The 23,338-nt window shown below is 41.0% G+C and overlaps 1 protein-coding gene and 1 pseudogene across 5 annotated transcripts in view; one reads left to right on the top strand and one right to left on the bottom strand.

Moving 5' to 3' along the window:
• LOC149211019 (mRNA export factor GLE1-like) overlaps positions 1 to 23,338 on the top strand; it is a 532,145-nt gene that overhangs the window by 242,105 nt on the left and 266,702 nt on the right. The window lies entirely within an intron of this gene.
• Positions 16,528 to 21,391, bottom strand: LOC149211021 (transcriptional corepressor LEUNIG pseudogene; annotated as a pseudogene).

The raw sequence follows: 23,338 nt of genomic DNA, 5'->3' as shown, positions 1-23,338 counted from the left end.
GGACAGATAATGGGGGGGGGGGAATTTTGTTCTTCTGCTTTCTCCAACTTCTGTGATACCCATGGCATCAAACGCCAGTTAACTATACCCTACACTCCTCAGCAGAACAGTGTTGTCGAACTTCGCAACCATACGGTTGTTGAAATGGTTCGTTCCATGTTACAACACAGGAGTGTTTCGAACAAATTTTGGGCCGAAGCAGTGTTTACTGCTGTCTATCTTCCTAATAGATCACCTATTCAGTCTGTTAAGGGGAAGACTTCAGAAGAGGCTTAGTCTGGCCGTAAGCCTCAGATCAGTCACCTCAAAGTGTTTGGCTCGATTGCATATGTTTGGATTCTAGCTGCTAAGCACTCTAAGTTGGATTCCAAAAGCTAGAAACTCATGATGACAGGGTACAGTGACCACCACAAGGCCTATAGGCTAATAGATATAGACACTGGTTGTCTTAGCTTTAGTCGAGACATAGTGTTTGATGAAGACAGAGGATTCTTTCAGTCTCCTACTTCTGAGAAGTGTTCTGAGAATCAACCTCACAGTATTCTTCTTTCGTTAGGTCCACCTAATGGAAGGGATGATGCAGCATTAGTATTTGATGATGCACTACCTGAGCTTCCTCCGGAAAATAATCCTCCTCTTGCTGCTCCTGTTGTTCCTGAGCCTCCTCCACCCACTCCTAATATTAGTTCTTCTACTCTTCGGCCTAAATGGTGGGCTAAAACTATTGGTGATCTTCGGGATAATGAGCTCCTTGAAGGTAGAACTTCCCGAAATAAGAGCAAACACCAGCCTACAGTAAATTTTGCTCTTATGGCTAACTTACACAGTGTTTTTGAGCCTCAAACCTATTCAGAGGCTAAGGGTATACCTGAGTGGGAATAGGCTATGGAAGCAGAATTCCAGAGTCTTCAGAAGAATCACACTTGGACCCTTTCTAATCTTCCTACAAGGAAGAAGCCCATTAGCTGCAAATGGGTGTATAAAGTAAAATACAAAGCTGATGGGACCCTCGACAAGTATAAGGCTTGCCTTGTTGCTTGAGGATTCTCATAGAAGGAAGGCATAGACTATGAGGAGACCTTTGCTCCTATAGCCAAGATGAGTACGATATGGCTTGTCCTTGCCTTAGCAGCTCAGTTTAGTTGGAGTGTCCATTAGATGGATGTAAAGAGTGCTTTTCTGAATGGTGACTTACAGGAAGAAGTCTACATGACGCAGCCTCCAGGATTCAAGGTTGCCGGTCAAGAACAGAAAGTTTGTAGATTAGTCAAAGCACTCTATGGTCCGAAACAAGCCCCTCGGGCTTGGTACATGAAAATTGATAATTACCTAATAGATCATGGTTTTCAGCGGAGTCCATCTTATGCAGATCTGTATATCAAACATACTGGTGATGATATTTTGTTTGTGGGTTTTCTATGTGGATGATCTTATCATTTCTGGCAGTTCAACACATTTGATCCATGGGATCAAATAGGATTTGTACAACACTATTGATATGAAAGATTTGGGACTTCATCATTACTGTTTACGGGTGGAAGTCTGGTAGACTGAGAACAACATCTTTCTCTCTTAGTCCAAGTATGCCAGAAAGCTTGTGGACAGTTTCAGAATGCAGGATTGCAAACCTCCCGCGACTCCTATGGAACCAGGGCTCAAACTTTCAGCTCAGTCATCCTCACCACTTGTGGATGAAACTTTATTCAGGCAGTCAGTGAGCAACCTCATCTACCTTACTGCCACTCGACCTGATATCAATTTTGCAGTGAGCTACATTTCACGCTTCATGTCAGCTCCTAAGGCTGATCATTGGATAGCAGCAAAGTGTGTGCTGTGTTATGTAAGAGGCACTCCTGATTATGGACTTCTGTACACTCAGAGTTCAGATCCTACACTCAGTGGTTACACAGATTCAGACTGGGCTGGTTCGGTTGATGACCGTAAATCTACAGCTGGGTATGTGTTTAGTCTGGGATCCGGCGCTATCACATGGGCTAGTAAGAAGCAGCAGGTAGTGGCTCTCTCCTCGACAGAAGCAAAATATCGGGGAGCAGTTAAGGCATCTTGCGAGGTAGTTTGGCTTCGACGTATGCTTGCGGATATGCATGTCTCCGAGGTAGGTCCTACTCCCTTGTTCTGTGATAATCAAGGAGTGCTCAAACTTGCTAAGAATCCAATCTTCCATGAACGAACAAAGCATGTGCAAACTCATTGTCACTACGTTCGACAACTTGTTGAAGACGTATCCATTTAGTTGCTATATGTTCCCACAATGGAGCAGCCAACAGACATCTTCACCAAGCCTCTTGGTCCTGATAAGTTTGTAAAATTCAGAGGGTCTATAGGTGTTGTATTAGAATAATGCTATTTTAGTGTTTACTGCTCATCTATGATTGTAATTAGTAGTTTCTTGTTAGAAACTTGCTGTTTCTACTTTCTTAGTAGAAACTTGCTGTTTCTGTAAATACAATTTTATTATTTATTGAGCTTTACTACTCATTGTAAATCAATTCAGTCCATTCATTGATTAATTAGATGCGCTCTAGCCATGAAAATTGGTGGAGAGGCTAAAGCACATGAGATCTCCAAGACTCAGAAATGGTTTGGGGAAATTTCACCCAGTTAGGGACATATTAAAATAATTAAAATTTTAAATGGGTTCTTAAGTCTAAACTTAGGAAAATAAAAATATTAATGGGTATTAATATAAAACTGGGTGAGAAGGTTCTAAATGACATGGATCAAGCCAAATCTAATCTTAGCCATTGATTAGAGATGTAATCTCGGTCGTTGAAGACTCAACAGAAAATGCATAAGAGGAGGCTTGAGGGTCAGTGTTGATTTGGGGTAGCATTGGATGTGCTCTAGCCACGAAAATTGGTGGAAAGGTTAAGACACATGAGATCTCTAATACCCAGAAATGGTTTGGGCAGATTCTAAATAGTTTGGGAGATTTTAAATTAATTAATATTTTTAATGGAGCCCCTAAGTCTAAACTTAGGGAAAATAAAATATGAATGTGAATTAACATAAAACTGTGTTAGAATGGTCCAAAAATCATGGATCAAGCCAGAGTTAATCTTAGTCATTGATTAGGGACTTAATCTCGGCCGTTGATTTGTCAACGAGAAAATTATAAGAGGAGGCTTGAGGGTCACTTGGAGAACACACTGAGTTGATCAAGATTTCAACTTTCTGGGGCAGGGTTTGCTGAGGAAGTTGAGAGAGTAATCAAAGTTGCAGCTGAGGGGCAGTGAATACAGAAGTAGATAGGCAGAGATAGTACCAGGAGGATCAACACAGTAGCCGGGAGAGGGAGTTAGAGCTAGTCGGAGGTTCATGCAGAGCCAGCCACGGCTCACGCAAAGGCAACCAGGAGATGTGCAATGGCTTCGAGGGCCATCGTGGGTGACACAGAGGCTCTAGGCGCTGATGTAGTGACGCTGGGCAGACGCTAGACCAGAAAGGGCTGGCGCAGGGCAAGCCAGAGTGACGCTGGGCAGATGCTAGGCCAGAAAGGGCTAACGCAGTCCCTAGAGGTTGATGCTGGGGTTTTCATGGGGCAGAATGAAGCTGAGGAGCTGCTGGAGAGTTTATCCGGAGTTTCAGTCAGAGCATCTACCTCCGAAGGAGAGGTACTACTATCGAGATTATTCTTTGTTGGGTGAGCCGGTTTTGGCACCCAAATTGTATTCTGAAACTGCTTAATAATTAAAACCCTTAGATCGCTGCATTGGTTTTCCCGCATTGGGTTTTTCCAGGGACATTGGTCCAAAAACAACGGTGTCGCTTGTGTGCTTGTTTTGTTTCCTTCAGTTGATGATCTGTAATGTGTCGAGCATGTACTTGAATTTATTTTCAGTATTTACATGATAAATAACTTCTTAATTAATTAGAACAAGTAGACAGAAATAAATCAGAAAGTTCATGAAGGGTTTCTAACAGTTAGACTTAGAAATTGCAACAGTTAGTTGGATATACACCAAGATTGATCATTCAGTTCAATTTTCTGGAGTGGGGTTTGCGAAATTGAACAAGTGATCTGAGTTGCAGCGAGGGGCAGTGAGTACATAGAAGACAGGCAAAGATAGTGCCGAAGGGTCAACGCTGAGGCAGAGGAGGCTACGTAGAGCTAGCAGGAGCCACGCATAGGGCTAGAGTGACTGCGCAGAGGCCAGCAGGGCCTTTCGTGGGTGACGCAGAAGGCCAGAGAGCCAGCGTAGTGCAGCAGAAGGCTGACGCAGGGGGTTTCATAGTGACGTAGAGGCCAAGAGGGCTGACGCAGAGCCTCAGAGAAGCGTCAGAGAGATTTTTGTGGAGTAGACTTGCTGAATATCTGCTTCCGAAGAGAGGTCTTATTGGCAGATAGATATCTATGTTGGGTGAGCCAGTTTGGCACCGTAGTAATCAAGAAAGATGCTTAATAATAAAACCCTCAAAACTGCTGCATCGGTTTTCCCAAATTGGGTTTTTCTGGGGACGATTGTCCAAAAGTAACAGTGTCCATTGTGTGTTTGTCTATTTCTTTCAGTCGCTGATTTGTAGATGGTTGAGACTGTACTTGTGTTCATTTTCAGTATTTATATGGTTAAATAAGTTGTTCAGAAATTAAATAAGTAGGTGAAATAAACCAGATAGTACAGGAAAATTTCTAACGGGTTAGACTTAGAAATTTCAACATGGTATCAGAGCGTTGGAGATCACAGGGGAGCTGAAGGCACCAACTAAATCAAATAATTTGAAGCAAAAACAACTGTCCCAAGAGACAAAAGTTGTTCATAAGCAGAAAGAAACAGAGGAGTGACACAGAGGGCCTACGACATCAGTTCGAGCCAAAAAGAGGGCCAGTGTAGAAGAGGCTCACGAAGAGCCACGTCATCCTGCTCAACCAGGTAGGAGTGACGCAGTTGGCCAGAGGAGTGATTTAGCCTTGCCGGGATTGTGCAGAGCTAAGTGGCTCAGTTTCTTCAGCTGCTAGGGCCTAGGAGCTCTGGGCAGATTGTGGATTGTAAAGCTGGTGGGGTGCTGTTGCTATCGAAGTAGAACAATACCTAACGGGACAGAACCAAGGTAGAGGGAGTCACTACCTAGGCGAATTTCTAGACAAGAAATCCATATCAGTGTTGCAGGAGCAAAGGGGATTGGAGAGGAGCAATTCGACTGTTGGAAGAAGGATTTCCAGGAGGGAAATCAAGACTCAGAGGGAATCTAACAGAGGATTTCGAGGAGGGAAATCGAGACCCAGAGGGAGTCGAGAAGAGAACTTCTAGGAGGGAAGTAGAGACTCAGAGGGAGTCGAAGAGAAGAGCAGAGATGGCAATGAATGGATTGAGCGATCAGGACAGGTTGGACAGGGCCTCCAACTTTGTCATCTATAAGGCCAGGATCCTGTCTGTTCTGGATAGACATCGCATCGAGGCCTTCGCCTTGAGAACCGTGGCTATCCCAGTTGACCCAGCTGATAACGAAAGGTATGAGGATGCAATGGCCAGGGCAAAGTGCAGAATCCTTGATGGGGTCAAGGATCATGTAGTTCAACATATTGCCAAGAAGAATATGACAAAGGAGATGTGGGATACCTTGACGACATTGTATCAAGGCAGTTCCGTGTAGAGGGGGATGCTACTGGAGAATCAGCTGCGGTTGTATCAGATGTAGAAGGAGGAGCATATAGACCACTTCCTCAGCAGGTTGCAGGAGATTCGAGACCAACTGACTTCCATAGGGGCCACATTGGATCAGGAGTTAATGGTGAGGACTGCCCTGAACTTAGTCTCCGAGGAATGGGAGACATTTGTCCAAAGTATTTTGGGGCAAAGCGACTCTCCCAGGATGGGAAGAATTGTGGGAAGCTCTTCACTAAGAAGAGATCAGACAGTTGACCAAGGCAAGAAGTAGTAGCAAAGTAGCCCAAATCAAGAAAGAGGAGGAAGAGGATGCAGCTCTGGCATCCATGGGGCAGCAAGGGAAGAGGAGAAGAAGGACATATCCAAGATTAAGTGCTTCAACTGTGGGGAGCTGGGCCATGATGCAACCTAGTGTCCAAGGAAGAAGAATAAGGGAGTAGCTTCTGACTCCGGCAGAGAAGGAGTTAGAGGATGATGACAATTGTGCCATGAGTGCTCATGCACTTCTAGAGAAGAGGTGGGGAGACATCGAGCTGTAGTCAGGAGGACTACAGGAGATGTGGGGCAGGATCCTTGAGGTGCCCAAACTCTTGGATCATATCTGGCTATAGGAGCCTCGAAATGACAGTAGCAGGATGGCGGATGTCGGTAGAAGCAAATGAAGATGGGGCGGCAAAGAGTGTTAGAGTGTAGGGATTTGTAGCAACGCAGTGGGGGTTGCAACAGTGCCAGTGGCACAAAGGAGGTTGCAGCAGTGCAGGAAGGCATAGAGGTGTTTGCAGCAGTGCGAGAGGCACAAAGTTGTTGCAACAGCACAAAGACAACACAAAGAGCATAGGATAGCAGCAAAGAGAGCTTCAGCATCAGGAGGGCTTCTAGCCTGACAAGGATGTCAGTAGTTGCATAGACCAGTTACCATAACAGTGGTAGTGCTATGGGTAGCACGATGCAGCATGATGAGAGAGGGCTGCAGTGTAGATGCAGTGTTGGGAGAGAGGACCAGCAACAACATGGGTGCAGAGGAGCCATGGGCAACAGTATAGGATGCAACAGTGCAAAGGATGTTGCGCAGGAAGGCCAAGCATCAGCATAGGTACGGGTGCTGGATGATCAAGGTGATGTTTAGTGGAGGAGCATTACTAGAGCACATTCCTCGCTAAGAGGGAGTGTTGATTTGGGGTAGCATCGGATGTGCTCTAGCCATGAAAATTGGTGGAGAGGCTAAAGCACATGAGATCTCCAAGACTCATAAATGGTTTGGGGAAATTCCACCTGGTTAGGAAGATATTAAAATAATTAATATTTTTAATGTATTAATGGGTATTAATATATAAAACTAGGTGATAAGGTCCTAAATGATATGGATCAAGCCAAATCTAATCTTAGCCGTTGATTAGAGATGTAATCTCAACCGTTGAAGACTCAACAGAAAAAGTATAAGAGGAGGCTTGAGGGTCAGTTGGAGATACACTAAGATTGATCAGTTAGTTCGATTTTTTGGAGTAGGGTTCGCTGAGAGAAATCGAACAAGTGATTTGAGTTGCAACAAGGGGCAATGAGTACATAGCAAAGAGGCAGAGATAGTGCCGAAGGATCAGTGCTGAGGCAGAGGAGGCTATGCAGAGTCAGCAGGAGCCACACAAAGGGCCAGAGTGACTGCGCAGAGGCAAGTAGGGCCTGCGTGGGTGACACAGAAGGCCAGAGAGCTAGCGTAGAGTAGTAGAAGGTTGACGCAGGGGGTTTCAGAGTGACACAGAGGCTAGGAGGGCTGACGCAGAGCCTCAGAGAAGCATTGAAGAGATTTTCGTGGAGTAGACTTATTGAATATCTATTTCCAAAGAGAGGAATTACTGCCAGATAGATCTCTGTTGGGTGAGCCAGTTTGGCAACCTAGTTGTACTCAAGAAAGCTTCTTAATAATAAAACCCTTAGAACTGCTGCATCGATTTTCGCAAGTTGGGTTTTTCCAGGGACGATTGTCCAAAAATAACGGTGTCCCTTGTGTGGTTGTCTATTTCTTTCAGTTGCTGAACTGTAGATGGTTGAGACTATACTTGTGTTTATTTTCAGTATTTATATGGTTAGATAAGTTGTTCAAAAATTAAACAAGTAGGTGAAATAAACCAGATAGTACAGGAAAATTTCTAACTGTTAGACTTAGAAATTTCAACACCCTTCGTCATCTAAAGTCGTAAGTGTTGTTTATGATGACTGGTGTTTGCCAAGTGCCTTTTTAAGGCGAGATACTGTTATGAATATAATTCATATAAAAATTATAAATATAAATAAAATGACAATAAATAATAATTAATTAACTAATGGTTAGTTAGTTAGTAATGAAGAGGCATGTCTTAGAGACATGATCATTCATGAAAGGGCACCTGCCTAGGGTATATAAGCAGGCCCTCATTCTCATTTGTAATCATCTCATATCTTACATCAATTCAATATACAATATTCAATATACAGTTACATGTCTTACAATGGACATTTACGTCTTTGAAGTATTTTAAATATTTCCGCTGCATATACGACTTTTGGTCGTTACATTGGTATCAGAGCCACGTTGGCTGATCACTGGGCCTTTGGCTATCAACCTCCTGTCAACCTTGCTATTGTGTAATCGAAGCGTTCCGCTCAGAGTTTGGAGATTCTCCATATTTCCATTTAGGACTTTGGCCCCAAAAAAATTAAATAAAAAAATAAAGTTAAATAAGGCCTTTGGCCATTGACATTTCAATTATACTAGTGAGAAAAAATATAGTTGGATGTAAATTTTGGAGGAGAACATTCATATATATAAAAATGTTCTACATTATTGATAAAAAATGCATGATAAAGTCAAAAGAGAATCTTTCCAAATATCTTTAAAACTATACGTAAGAGAAGGAAGAGTAGATAAGATTATCTTGATTCTTCATTAAGTAGTTTACAAGTTCGTGGTTTTAACAACCCATGGTAATTGCCCATGGTATTTTCAAGGTAAAGAAAGAACAAAAGGAATACAAAATCTCATGTGAATGGTAATTTTTACTTTTACATGGAGAAAATTAACCGAGTCAAAGACATATAAGTGGATATATATTTTATATTATACCTCGAAGAGGTGAATGGCCACGTTTCACTAGGGTTTTCACTTTTCAAAAAGAAAAAAATATTACAAATATATATACAAAAAAAGTTTATAAAAAAATAATAAAACAAAATAAAGTAAAAAAAAAGAAAAAAGTTAAAAAATAATTATAAAAAAAATAAAAAAAGAAGAGAGTTTAAGAAAAAAAGAACAATTGTTGAGAATATATATATATATATATATATATATATATATATATATATAAGTTGCACGAAACTTCTAAGAACTCAAAGTGTCGGGCCGTACTCGTATCCGAAACTTCGAAACTTGGCCGAAATGTCAAAACTTGGCCATCATGTAAAAAGAAAAATTCGCTCACTCATCGAAAGACCATCACGCCCTAGGCCTACATACGCACAGACCAAGCAAATCTCAATACTCCACAAGAGAAACTTATATGCGTAGTTGAAGTATACACATTCGTCCTACTGTCACGCCCCCAAGCCTACGGTGGTCTTTCAACCGTGCCGGCGAGGTGCGGCACCACCGTGCACTTTCTTTTTAACAATACTCGTACACATGGACTACGCCTACTTCACATTAACATACTTAGTTTGTGTTTGGCAACCAAGTAAAATGCATTAGCCTTTATACTTAATGAAGCCCATACTCATTCATTATCCAATATGCAATTAACCAAGACAATAACAATTGCACACAAGTATAAAGGGAGGGGCAACTCCCGAACAAGTCTGCCCGATAATAATATATTATGACAATTCTTCAATAATACATCATACAAGTGTGCTTGACAGAATTCAAGCCAACACTTAGAATTATTTACAATCAAGGCAAAGACAGCCTTTTACAACACATGTGCTAACTTCTGCGGTAGGAGGGTGCTCACCCGAGACACCAAGAACTCCACCACTAAGTTCTGCACAAATCTGCTCTCGGAATTCACCCATACACGACACTCCTTGCCAACCTTCAACCGAGACCAAACTGCGCACTCTCTAAGTCAAATGCGCATGAGATATGCGCATTAACTTTACCCCTTACTGCGCACTTCCTTGTTCTTGTACGAAGGATTGTGAGCGAATGTCCATGCCTAAATGAACTCCTTTCATGTCTTATTTATATGCTCCAACGTATGAGTTAAGGGGGGGTGTGCAGCCCCATGGCCGACCCCCCATACCAACGCACATACGCCCATATCATACTAAAACACATGTCGGCTTGCTCCATCGTGTAAGCCTCTCCAACGCTAAGGTATAAAGCTTTCGTCCTTCGCATTATTTTCGCACTAAGTGTCATCGCACTTAGTTCCAACGTCGCATTCTTACATTCTTTCGTCGCACTTATGTCGCATAAGTGTCGGAGGTCCGTCGTATGCCCGCTCGTTCGTCGTGCAACCGTCCACCCGCTCGTTCATCTTTGGCCTAATATGCCTTATACATTGAGGTCACGCCCCCCAGGCCTACGGTAGTCTTCCAACCGAGCCGGCGAGGTGCGGCACCACCGTGCACTTTCTTTTTAACAGTACTTATGCACATGGACTACGCCTACTTCCATTAACATACTTAGTTTGTGTTTCGCAACCAAGTAAAATGCATTAACCTTTATACTTAATGAAGCCCATACTCATTCATTATCCAATATGCAATTAACCAAGACAATAACAATTGCACACAAGTATAAAGGGAGGGGCAACTCCCGAACAAGTCTGCCCGATAACAATATATTATGACAATCTTCAATAATACATCATACAAGTGTGCTTGACAGAATTCAAGCCAACACTTAGAAATATTTACAATCAAGGCAAAGACAGCCTTTTACAACCATGTGCCAACCGCCCACGGTAGGAGGGTGCTCACCCGAGACACCAAGAACTCCTCCTCTCGGTTCTGCACAAAACTGCCTTACAACCGTGTTCTGTCGTCCTACAATCAGCTCCCGGTAAAACTGCGCACTCCACACTTTAGCGCATGAGGTATGCGCACTTGCTGCGCCTTCCTTTTACCCCTAGCTCGATGTAGAGAGATATGCGAAGTTGTGATCTCCGTTGGATGCAAATGAGCCTAAGTTTCCTTGCATATATACCCATTCTTGCATCACGGCTTCTTCTTCCTTTCAGAGCAAAGGTTGCTCGTGACAAAGATGATATGATGAAGCCTGATAGAGCAGGGTTGCTCATGACGGGTGAAGCTGATAAGGTTATGGAAAAATCATGGATGAACCGTCTAGGTTTCGTGGACTTGATGGTTCATGGCAAGACCATTCAAGCTCTGGTGGACACGGGTGCCACACATAACTTTATGACGACACGGTTAGCAAAAGAGGCTGGGCTGACGATCACCCCATCGAATATGGAGGTCAAGGCAGTGAACTCTAGAGCTAAGGTGGCGGGTTTGGTACACGATGTACCTGTGCAGATAAAAGACTGGAAAGGTCAGTTGGACTTCACGGTGATGGAGATGAATGACTTTGATATGATACTCGGACAGGATTTCTTGAAAGGCAACAAGGCTATTGTTGTCCCTTTCTGTGATGAGGTGGTGCTGGTTGGACAGTCACAAACTTGGACTTTGCCCACTCATGGGCAAAGGAAGGAAGTCAAGGTGCAGCATGTTTCGGCACTGAGTTTGGAGAAGGCTATGAAGGACTCAAATATGGAGACATATGCGGTGATGTTCAAGGATGTTGAAGGTGATGGAGTAGGGACACCTGTTCCAGCTGAAATATCTGAGGTGCTTACCAAGTATGCGGATTTGATGCCTGATGAGCTTCCGAAGAAACTTCCACCAAGGCGTGCAGTGGACCATAGCATTGAGCTTGAGCCAGGGAAGCAGCCCCCGGCCAAAGCACCTTATCGATTGTCGGGGCCTGAATTGGAGGAATTGAAACGCCAGTTAAAGGAGTTAACTGAGGCAGGTTTCATTAGACCTTCAAGGTCCCCTTATGGAGCTCCGGTATTGTTCCAGCGGAAGAAGGATTCGAATGAGCTACGGATGTGCTGTGATTACCGTGCATTGAACAAGCAGACGGTAAGGAACATGTATCCTTTGCCATTGGCTGCTGATTGTTTTGACAAGCTTGCGAAAGCCCGAGTGTTTTCCAAGCTGGACTTAAGACATGGATATTATCAGGTGCGGATAGCTGAAGGAGACGAGAAGAAGACCGCTATAGTAACAAGGTATGGTAGCTTTGAGTTCCTTGTTATGCCATTCGGTTTGTGCAATGCTCCTGCTACGTTTTGCACTTTGATGAATGATGTCCTACGACCATACTTGGATTCGTTCGTAGTAGTATACTTGGACGATACAGTGGTGTTCAGCGACAACATGGAGGATCATAAGAAACACTTAGCTATGGTATTCGAGGCACTGAGGACAAATCAGTTGTTCTTGAAGAAGTCTAAGTGTGTGTTCGCTCAGACTGAGATTCCGTTCCTTGGGCATATTGTTGGCAGGTGTGCAGTTTTACCGGGAGCTGATTGTAGGTCGACAGGACACGGTTATAAGGCAGTTTTGTGCAGAACCGAGAGAGGAGGAGTTCTTGGTGTCTCGGGTGAGCACCCTCCTACCGTGTGAGGTTTGCACTTGGTTGTAAAAGGCTGTCTTTGCCTTGTTGTAAATATTTCTAAGTGTTGGCTTGAATTCTGTCAAGCACACTTGTATGATGTATTATTGAAGATTATCATAATATATTATTATCGGGCAGACTTTCCGGGAGTTGCCCCTCCCTTTATACTTGTGTGCAATTGTTATTGTCTTGGTTAATTGCATATTGGATAATGAATGAGTATGGGCTTCATTAAGTACTCAACCGTTCTAATGACTACTGCTGCTGCTACTGCTAGATGCAACGGTTGAGTACTTAGAATGCACCTCGCTGTCACGCCCCCAATTCTTTTTTTGTTTAATTAGGCGGGTGCGGCACCGCCTAAGTTATTAAGAAGTTCCATCGTTAATAGACTTTGCGGACTACGCCTTAACAATTCATAACAATTATATTATTAACGTGCAGGGTACACAATAATAATTCAACACAATAATAATCAACACGACAACATAATAATAATCTTCTTTTATTATACTTGTAATGTTTACAAAGTCGGGAGGGCGCCCGCCCGTGCACGACCGCACGGCGGTCTTTTGCCAAATCTCCACCGAAACCAAGTTACAACATATGATACCCAACTCTTGTGTCGTCGGGCAGGCGGGCGCACCCTGCACAAGCCCACCGCCAACACACAACGAGCCAATACAATAAACAACCGCACGAACTCGGCATTGGGCGGGCAGGCGCACCCCGTGCACGACCTCGCCTTCGCCTCAACCCGAAACTAAGTGCGAGCCAATATAATATACAACCGTGTCGTTGGGCGGGCGGGCGTGCCCGTGCACGAACCCACCGCCAACACACCCGAGACAATCACCACACCAACTCGGCGTTGGGCGGGCGGGCACACCGTGCACGACCCTACCCGGCCACAACCCGGTCTAAGTGCGATACCAAACGCGGGCGCTGTGCGCACCACCGAAAACACCAACTCGTCCTTCGCCCGGCTCGGCGGGCTCATCCGCTGCGGCTAGCTGCGCCTGTCCAAGTGCGCACTACTCCTTAGTGCGATGAGAGCGAAGAGCTTGTTGATCGATTGACCGATGTCCAAATGAACCGCAGGTCGCCTGAACTTATATGCCTCCAAGCTGCGCGTATCTCCTCCTGGCCGACGCTACAAAGTGTAATAACTCGCCACCATTTGCTCCATCAACTGTCGGCTTGACTCGCTTTCATGGTCGGCTTTAAACATAAGGCAAGCTGTCTTATAAGTAGGCGAGATCCCCCATTACTACGCGCATATTTCACATATGTTCATCGCGTTTCATGGATCGCTCGCCCCCAAGCCTATGGTAGTCTTCCAATCGAGCCGGCGAGGTGCAGCACCACCGTGCACTTTCTTTTTAACAATACTTATGCACATGGACTACGCCTACTTCACATTAACATACTTAGTTTGTGTTTCGCAACCAAGTAAAATGCATTAGCCTTTATACTTAATGAAGCCCATACTCATTCATTATCCAATATGCAATTAACCAGAACAATAACAATTGCACACAAGTATAAAGGGAGGGGCAACTCTCGAACAAGTCTGCCTGATAACAATATATTATGACAATCTTCAATAATACATCATACAAGTGTGCTTGACAGAATTCAAGCCAACACTTAGAAATATTTACAGTCAAGGCAAAGACAGCCTTTTACAACCATGTGCCAACCGCCCACGGTAGGAGGGTGCTCACTCGAGACACCAAGAACTCCTCCTCTCGGTTCTGCACAAAACTGCCTTACAACCGTGTTCTGTCGTCCTACAATCAGCTCCCGGTTTTACTCCTCCACCTGAGTTATGCCTTATGGCCTTCTTCAATACCGCAATCTCATCTTTGGCTTCATCAAGAGATTTGCTTGTTTTGTCAAGAGATCCCTTCAAGTTCACGATCTCTGCAAGACCCTGATCCTTTGCTTCTTCAACCTCCTTGACCCTTACTTCAAGTTGTGTACACATAAGATCAGTGTACTCATACTGTGCTCGGAGTTCATCATGTTGTACTCGGAGTTCTTCAAGTGCTTCTTTGGTCTTCAAGTTGGCCTCTCGCTCTTCAGCAAGTGAGTCCATCTTCTTATCCCAAGAAGTCTCCAAAGCCTCCATCTTTTCAATCACCTTTTCAATGAACCCAAGAGTAGTATCCTTCATCGTGTGACTAGACCCAGCCTGAGAATCAGCTGCCATCCCTAACAACTTCTTGCTCTTCTGCAATCTAGTTTCAACCATTCAATGGCTTTTTCCAAGTCACCTGCAAATAGAACCAACCCTTGTTCCACTTCGTGTGAAACGGTTTCCTTCACCTGCAAGAACTTGTCAAGAGCAACCCTGCTCAACAGCTCTTAGACCACCTGTCAAATGCTTCAACACCTGAACCTGTTCACGAGCTCTGATACCACCTGTCGTGCCCCCAGGCCTACGGTAGTCTTCCAACTGAGCCGGCGAGGTGCGGCACCACCGTACACTTTCTTTTTAACAATACTTATGCACATGGACTACGCCTTCTTCACATTAACATACTTAGTTTGTGTTTCGCAACCAAGTAAAATGCGTTAGCCTTTATACTTAATGAAGCCCATACTCATTCATTATCCAATATGCAATTAACCAAGACAATAACAATTGCACACAAGTATAAAGGGAGGGGCAACTCCCGAACAAGTCTGCCCGATAATAATATATTATGACAATCTTCAATAATACATCATACAAGTGTGCTTGGCAGAATCCAAGCCAACACTTAGAATAATTTACAATATAGGCATAGACAGCCTTTACAACATTTGTGCACTCTTGCACGGTAGAAAGATGTCCACCCGGACCACCCACAACACTACCTCAAGCCCGGCACAAATCTGCAACCAAACCGCACCTTGAACACCTTAGAATCGACCTCCGGTAAAATCTGCGCCTTCCACAAGAGAAGCGCATGAGATATGCGCACTTCTCTTTCTGCGCACTTGTTTTACCCCTGTCCTAATACCCAAGAGAAGTGCGAGTTGATTCGATGATCAACGATGGTACAAATGAGCTCCAACCTTGTTGTATTTATACACATTCTGTGCGTAGTTTAGGAGGGGTGTCCAGCCTTAAGGCCGACCCCCATATCCTTTGCTTAACGCCCCAATCGTGCCTCTACACAAGTCGGCTCAACTCCATTTACATCGCATATAAACATGGTGAGCTTAACACTTAGTTTTATTTCCAAGTGCTGCTCGCTCGTCGCTGTCTTCAATCTATGAGAGTTAATATAGACTTGGTTTTCCTTCTAAATTATCATCTATGTGTCTTATTCCCTTTTTTCTTGCAAGATTATATATATATATATATATATATATATATATCTGTGTGTGTGTGTGATGTTTCAGCCGACATTTCCATTTTTGCGAGGTGGCGTTTCTAAACGTACCGGTTTCAGAAACTCTGAAATGTTTCGGCGTTTCATGCAACTTATATATATATATATATATATATACACATACCAAGGAAGGTTATCAAGTCAAGAAAAGGGGAGTCTAATTCGAAAATAGTGAAGATGAAGCATCAAAACTGATAGCTTGTTGACTTAAAATGTTAAAATACACAGAAGTATTTGTAATAAGAATTTATTATATATAAAATTGTACAAGTGATGAATGTTACAATGAGGACTTGCATATATATACCTAAGCAGGTGTCCTTTTGTGACTGGGCATGCCTTTTCACTTAACTTAATGACTATTTAACATAATCAATATTTTATTATTTAATAGTAACATCTATTTTATTTATTTACTTGTTATGAATTATATTCATAACATAGCCCCTTTCTTTAGAAGTTTTGTCCTCAAAGCTTATTGTTGGCAGTTTCCTTCAATTTGCATTTGTCATCTCGACATATGTAACTTGATGCCATTGGCACCTCTGCCTGTATAATTCACTTGGTAACACTGTCTTGAATCCAGGGTTATCGATTTTTTTTTTTTTTTTAATAACTCTATTTTTTTATTATCATTATTATTATTTTTTTTTAACTCTAATTTTTGTTTTTTGGTAACTCTAAATTTCTTTTTGTTTTTGTTTGTTTGTTTGTTTTCTTTTAACTCTAATATATATATATATATATATTATTTTTTTTAATAACTCTAATTTTTTTTGTTTTTGTTTGTTTTGTTTTAATAACCCTAATTTTTTGTTTTGTTTTTTATTTTTTTAAATAATAATTAAGTAAATTAAATAATTAAATAATTTTCTAGTAATTTTCCATCAGGGAAAAAGTGGCAACAAACAACTTTATTAGTGCTAGATCGAATGCAACTGAACTCTGAAAATGAAAACCCTTTGCTAACATTCATACACCGGCCTACTGTATCCCTAACATCTGTATCATCGTGAGATAGATGACTCCACATTATCATCCAAGGACCCCTCTTCCACAAAGCGATCTATATCAGCTAGAGGATTGGATGGTGAAGCAAGGGCCCCAAATCCGTCAGATCCATACATTATCAACATCTTAGATGAGTTGCCACTATTCTGCAATGCACCAGCCATGGACATTACTTCCCCAGAGGTATGAGTAGATGGAGTTGGAGGTGCAGAACTTGGGGATGGACCAGTAGTATTTGCAGTTCCTGAGCTATTAGTTGCACCAGAAGATGACCCAGGCTGCTTTCTTTTTCTTCCATTTTGACCCTTAGATGCAACTTGATCATTTCCATGAAAAGAGTTTGACATACTCCCCTCAACTGAAACACTAGCAACACCAAGCTTCCCTTGATGTTGCTGTTGGATTTGAGCTATTTTCATCGTAAATATGATTTCTGCTTCAGGTTGTGGCAGTGGAGACCCAACATTCTGGGTCATGTCATCAACAACATTAGTTTGGCCATCCTTACCTGCAACAACATTCCTGTTACTCAGAAGCATCCGAAGTCTTTTGCTTTCCATATCACCAAAATTAGAACATGGTGTAGACGTCAAATTTCCTTGGGCTTGTGCTTGGAGAAAAAGTTGTTGTTGCTGCGGAGTTAACATCTGAATATGATGATATTGCTGTGGAGATTGAATGAAAGATTTCTGTGTTGGTAGAAGTCCCGGTCGAAGTTGGTCAAGACCTGTCAGGGGCCAGCCTTTCAAAGGTAGATTATTTCCTCCTTGATTTGCACCTGGGCTTAATAAATTTGGTTTTGAATGGCCAGCTCCAGGTACTCCAAATAATGAAGCATCTGAAGTGCCAGATCTCTGACTTAGTACCGAGTTCATCTCGGTTTTGATGTCCTGTGTGGCTACAGGAAGTTGTTGGTTACGAGCTTGAACCTGCTGAAGAGCAGCTGCCATATTACCTGTTGTATTATGTAAAACTTGCCTCGAAGGCTGCCCAGGTGTGGTTGCTGACTTCAATATATTTGTCTGGTTTGCATCCAGTAGCTGACCAACATTGTCTCCAAACCTCTTCATCGATCCATCGTCCATGGAATCTCTCTGATGCAGTAACTTTAGACGTTCCTCATACATCTTTGTTGCCATGGCATTCGCTGTCCCCCGGTTTTGTCGAATAAGGGAATCATTACCGACTAATCCATTGGCAAAGCCATTTAAAAGATGCCCCCCATCTCTGCATTGTTGTTGTACTTTTTCTTGTCTCTCAAGATAGTCCTTATCCTCTTCATCTTTATCTGGATCATCATCTTGATCTACATAGTCTTCATCGGAATCATCATCTAGATCATTTTCCTTTCGACATGCTTTAACTTCTGCACATGATTATTCTAATTGCTGAAATACTTCTTGAATTTTATTAAATTGCTCAACGCAATCAGGACGTGAACGTAATGGCACATTGGAACCGCATGATTATATTGTGCGCCATGGCTCTGATACCACTGAAGCATCAAAATTGATAGCTTGTTGACTTAAAATGTTAAAATACACAGACATATTTGTAATAAGAATTTATTATATATAAAATTGTACAAAAGATGAATGTTACAATGAGGACCCGCATATATATACCTAAGCAGGTGTCCTTTCGTGACTGGGCATGCCTTTTAGACATGCCTTCTCAGTTAACTTAAAGTCTTAATGACTATTTAACATAATCAATATTTGATTATTTAATAGTTACATTTATTTTATTTATTTACTTGTTATGAATTATATTCATAACAAAAGAAAGTAGTCAAGATGAGTCCCACACAACAATCACTATTTTGGACTAAATGTCCAAGTTGTCTAGACGAAATTGGATATACATATATTAAAAAAAAGTGCAATTTACGTTATCCAAGGTGTGGAAGATTATTTAGTACAGAAGAACATCAAGACAATGAGCAAATGCAAATAAAACGATTAAAGGAGGAAATCAGAAAACTTCAACAAAAGAACGAAGCATTAGAAAAGAAATATAAAGATTTTGAAGATCAGTTTCAAGAAAAATAAATAGAAAGCAATGAAGAAATTTGGCGTCTAAGGGACCACAATGAGAAATTATTTTCATAGATAAAAATATCCAAGGTTAAGAAACAAAGACTAAAACAAGAAAATGAAAGTTTTGATAAGGAACTAAAGGAGAATCTATCAGAAAAAAGAAAAAGAAAATTTGTGTCTAAAATCCCTTGATAAAAAATTAATAGAGCAAATAAAAAATTTAAAAGACAAAGAGAAAGATACTAAGGACAAAGTGAACGATTCAAAAAACGATGAATTTTCACTTCTAAGGAATCATAACCAAGCCTTATGCAAATAAAAAATCTAAAAAATGACAAGTTAGAACAACTTCAAAACGAAGTATTGAAGTCATTTGTTGTTTCAGTCCAAGTTGAAGATAAAGGAATAAATACTAATCCAGTCAATATCACAAGTAAAGAAGAAGAGAAATCTAGAGAAGTTAAAACATATTCAGAAGTTGGCAAATGATAAGAAAGTCCAACCAGAAGAACTATTTATCGACATCCGAATCACAAGAGCAGACTTTCCAATCAATCTACATACCAATATCACTCAGAACATAAACGGCAAATTTATGTTCCCAAGAATACTGAAGTTTGCATAATCCAATCCTACGATAACTATTCATCACAATTTTTCAGAGCTCAAAAGATTCCACAGAAGATTAATCTAGGATGGTCTGATCCGTTCTCAGTACGACAATTTTGTCTATCATTCAAAGCATCATATCGTCTTGTAACAACGAGGATGGCAGTTCTGCAACGAGTAGAAAAAAGAGATCCAACCTTTCATCAGTAAGCTTTGAGGACAAAGCTATGTTGCAGGAAACGTGGTATAGAGGTCCGTTTCCGTACGGAAATGGGTACGAAACGCGGAAACACGTTTGGTACGGCCGTGAAATGTGTTTCTGGCCGTACTGCCACGTTTCCCGAAACGGAAACGTGGCCAGTACGGCGGGAAATGCGTTTCATGGCCGTACGACCCACGTTTCCTCATTAACTTGTGTTTTTTTTAATTTATCTTTTTTTAATTTGTTTTTTAATTTACTTTTAGGGTATGTTAGTGACTTCTTGTTGCTTTTAGATGCGTGTCTAAAGTTATAAAAGTGAATTTTTGCCCTCGTGTTGATATGCAGTTCATCAGGAAGTTTGAGGAATATGTAGTTCGTGGTAATGTTAAATTCTTAAAGTAAAAGTTATATTCTCCTTTATTTTTCATTTTCATCCTTTTATTTAAATTTTTAACATTACCATGAAATGACTCAGGATGTTTGAGAGTGGTTTCGCCCTCATTGGATTTCATATGGAGAAAGTAGAATTTTAGATCTCACTCAAAATCCAGCAGACTTATTTGTTTTTTAGGATTTCAGGATTGGAGGGATTGCAATGTTTCCATTGGATTTTATCATGTACTAGGGTATGGAACTTGTATTTAATCAAGAGAACCAAGCCCTCTATGCAGGTGAAACTCCCAATAATCAAGATCATGTAGGGTACTAGGGTATGAAACGTGTATTTAATCAAGAGCACTAAGGTCGTTCGACTACGTAGGAGGAGACTCCCAATACAACAGTGGTCCTTCTAAAGAATGGGATGTGGATGCAGAAAATCCTGATTTGGATCTCTCTCTTGCAGCCTTATAGTCTTTATTGTACTTGCAGCCTCATATATTAATACAAATAAACACTGATTTTGAGATTTGGATATATAATAAAGGTTGCTTTTGGATATTCCGATATTTTTGTTTTCATTATGTGATCATTCATGAGTAAATGTGATGTAAATTAAATCTTAATGTTTAAGTGTAATAAATTATAATGTATTATTTATGCTTTATGATTGCACACACACACACACACACACACATATATATATATTCGCGTTTCCCCGTTTCCAAAATTTGGGGAGGTCGCGTTTCGTATCGCTTCCCGTTTCGGAAACTCGTACCTGTTTCCCCGTTTCGTGCAACTTAGGGACAAAGTTTTTTGAAGAGGGAGACAATGTTGTGAATACAATTCATATAAAAATAATAAATATTAATATAAATGTAATAATAAAAAACAATAATTAATTAACTAATGGTTAGTTAGTTAGTAATGAAGAGGCATGTCTTAGAGACATGACCATTCATGAAAGCGCACCTGGTTAGGGTATATAAGCAGGCCCTCATTCTCATTTGTAATCACCTCATATCTTACATCAATTCAATATACAATTACATGTCTTACAATGGACATTTACGTCTTTGAAGTATTTTAAAGATTTTCGTGTATGGAAAACATTGTGAACACGACTTTTATTATGAAGGCTTATGCTGTATGCTACTTGGATGATCTTTTTGTTAATCTGGTATGGTCCATAGAATTTTGGTGCCAATTTGTTTTTTCCCTTCTGTTTTAATGATAACTACTTGTAAGGCTGAAGTTTAACAAATACCCATTCTCCAACTTCAAATTATCTCTGTTTAGTTTCAGTCAGCCTGCTGTGTCATACGATTTCTTACAATATTTGGATTTTCTTTTAGTGCTTGGACATCCTTTTGGGTTTCCTCTAACTGATCTTTAACCGCTGGAAGTTTTGTCTTGATAATGACAAGGTCCTTCCATTTAGGAGGTTCGTAACCATACAAAGCTTGAAATGGAGTCATTTTCGCTGAAGTGTTGTAAGTGGAATTGTATCACCATTCGCTGAGATGTAACCATTGAACCCACTTATTTTGTTTGTTTGTTGCATAACAACATAGGTAGGATTCTAAGCATTTATTGACAACTTTTGTTTGGCCATATGTTTAAGGATGGTAAGCTGAACTCATGTTGAGGCAGGTTCCTATATGATTGAAAAATTCCATTCAGAATTTGCCTTTGAATATGGCGTCTCTATCGCTAACAATGACCTTGGGAAACCCATGTAAATTGTAGACATTCTTGCAAAATATCTCGACGATTTGTTTTGCCGAGTCTGATTTCCTCATTCCAATGAAGTGTGCATACTTGGTGAGTCTGTCGACTACTACGAGAATTTTGTCCTTACCATCAGACACAGGTAACCCTTCGATAAAGTCCATTTATATTTCCTCCCACTTTTGATTTGGAATGTTTAAGGGGTGGAGCAATCTAGGTGTCATAATGTTCTCATTTTTATTTCTCTGGCATTTATCACATTCTGCTACATATTTTTAAATATCATTATTCATTCCCTTCCAGAAAAATGATTGGCGTGCATTATAGTAGGTTTTAAAGAAACCTACATGTCAAGCTGACAGTGAGTCATGGGACTCTTTGAGAATGTTGGCATTAAATTTAGAATTTGGACTTAGGTATATTCTCCCCTTGTACCACAAAATATCGTTTTTCCATTCAAATTTTGAATTTTGAGGAGGGTTATTGATTATAGCACTTGTTTCTGGATCTTTTGCATACTCACTTCGAATTTCATTAAGCCATTTTGAGACAACTAAAATTGCAAGTAATGATGATTCTTCATCTTTCCTAGACAAAGCATCTGCTATTACGTTAGCTTTTCCTTTCTTATGTAATATATCCATGTCAAAGGCAACAATTTTTTCGATCCATCTTTGTTGGTCTGTAGAGAGTGTTTTCTGCTAGAGGAGGTGCTGAACACTATTATGATCCGTTAGTATTAAGAATTTACTTACCAAAAGATATTGTCTCCACTTGGCTAATGCGTGCATAATGGTGAGCATTTCCTTGTTGTATGTAGACATGAGATGTTCGCGTTTGTTGAGCTTCTTGCTTTCAAACGCGATTGGGTGACCATCCTGCATTAACACTGCTCTTATGCCAAATCTTGAAGCGTCGCATTCAATTACAAATGGCTTTGAAAAGTCTAGAGTTGACAATACAGCTGCATTAGACATAATTTCCTTTAAGTTTTCAAAACACTTTTCAACTTCATTATCCCATCGAAATGAGTTCTTCTTTGGAAGGTTTGTTAGGGGTGCAGTTATATGGGCATAGTTTTTAATAAACCTTCGATAGTACCTAGTCAACCATAAGAATCCTCTTAATTTGGAGATGTTAATTGGTTTGGGTCATTCTTTTATAGCCTTGATCTTATTAGGATCTACTTTTACTCCTTGCTTGGATATTATGTGTCTGAGGTACTCTACCTCTTCTTTTCCAAAGGTGCACTTGGACATCTTTGCATAGAACTAATGTTCTTCTAATATAGTGAGAACTTGCTCTAGATGTTGTACATGCTCTTTCCATGTTTTACTATAGGTTAGAATATCGTCAAAGAACACTGGCACAAACTTCCTTAGATACAGACAAAATACCTCATTCATGGTGGCTTGGAAGGTTGTTGGGGCATTAGTTAATCTGAAGGGCATTACCTTAAATTCATAATGACCTTCATGTGTTCGAAAAGCTGTCTTTGCTATGTCTTCTAGACTTATTCCGATTTGGCAGTATCGCGATCTCAAGTTCAATTTTGAAAAATATTGGGCTCCATGAAGTTCATCTAGCATTTCATCTATAAAAGGGATTAAAAACTTGTTCTTAATCATTACCTTGTTCATTACTTGATAATCTACACACAGTCTAAAGGATCCATTGTTCTTTCGGACTTGAAC

The sequence above is a fragment of the Pinus tabuliformis genome, chromosome 1_2, assembly GCF_031772625.1.
Source record: "Pinus tabuliformis cultivar Carrire ecotype Pingquan chromosome 1_2, CPIR1, whole genome shotgun sequence".
Taxonomy (NCBI): domain Eukaryota; kingdom Viridiplantae; phylum Streptophyta; class Pinopsida; order Pinales; family Pinaceae; genus Pinus; species Pinus tabuliformis.
Note: the sequence above shows the minus strand (reverse complement) of the source record. Positions and strands in the feature narration are given on the sequence as shown.